The following is a 1214-nucleotide window of genomic DNA, read 5'->3' as shown; positions in this document are numbered from 1 at the left end:
TCACGTTTGCCCTCTTCGACTTTAAGTTTGAGTATATATGAAAGGATCAAACGATGAGGAACCTGCCTCCAAGGCTCCAACGTACCGGAATCGTGGTTGGTTTTTGTACTTGCAGCAGAGCTTGCTTTTACTAATGGCAATAGATATTTTATCTCTATCTCTGTTTGCAGCGGAGAATATATAATCAACAAGACATGTTCGTTTGTTCAAATTTTCTGCAATTTTTTTTTGTATTTTTTTTGTTATGCAAGTACAGAGTTCGTCAGAAATAGAACATTCAGGAATTATATACTAAATGTCAAAAGCTGCATCACTTTGTATCTGCATATGTGAATCATTAAACATTTTTACATTTCCTTCCTATGGCGAAACTGATTGAATCATAGAGATTAAATCCTGAAAGATGTGAAAAAGGGTTTAGTGGGTTAGCTATAGTAATTAGGTTTTTTTTTTATATATATAGGAATGTGAATATCATATAAATGAAAGAGTTGTAATGTTGATTTATTAGGTTAAAAGAGCTATAGTAATTAGGTTAAGGTTGATGTATTAGTAGAAAAGAGTTGTAATGTTGTAAGAGAATATTATCCAAGATTAACAATGTAGAAGATTAAGGAAAACACCTCTTGTTGTCTCTCTAGACTAAATAAACAAAATCTGAGTGAGAGATAGTGAGGAAGACATCTAACCTAAAAATAGGTTAAGAAGTAAATATACCAACACATAACAGTAAAATTTCTAGTTTCCGCAAAGACTCATTAGCAAATCAAAACATATATGGGAAGTAGATAAGTAACCTGCATTTAGGGATGTTAGTAATGGGTCGTTCTGTGTTACACGAGTTTGAAATGACAGTGAGAAAGTGAACGAGACATGTAACATGACGAGCTTCTTGGTTTTCTTTCTTTGCCATTATTGGTTACAAATCGCAGCGATAAGAGTTTTTTATAACTATGTGTTTGGTTGCAAAACAACAAAGCCTAGCGTCTTTTACGATAGTCCTTTTTCCTTCTCTTTAGTAGTTTTCAACCGTTCATTCGATTCCCAAGCATTTGTGTTATGAGAGCGTCTCCTTCCATAGGCTGACCTTCGTTCAAGTTTCCCCAAATTGAAATCAAAGACGACATAATTCATGGCATTTTTGAAATTAAGTTATATGTCATTTCTCAAAATTTCTAAATTACAATACAAAATTGTAAATAAATATAAAAACA

This window comes from Camelina sativa, chromosome 16, assembly GCF_000633955.1.
Source record: "Camelina sativa cultivar DH55 chromosome 16, Cs, whole genome shotgun sequence".
Lineage (NCBI taxonomy): Eukaryota > Viridiplantae > Streptophyta > Magnoliopsida > Brassicales > Brassicaceae > Camelina > Camelina sativa.
This window is presented reverse-complemented; position numbering follows the sequence as displayed.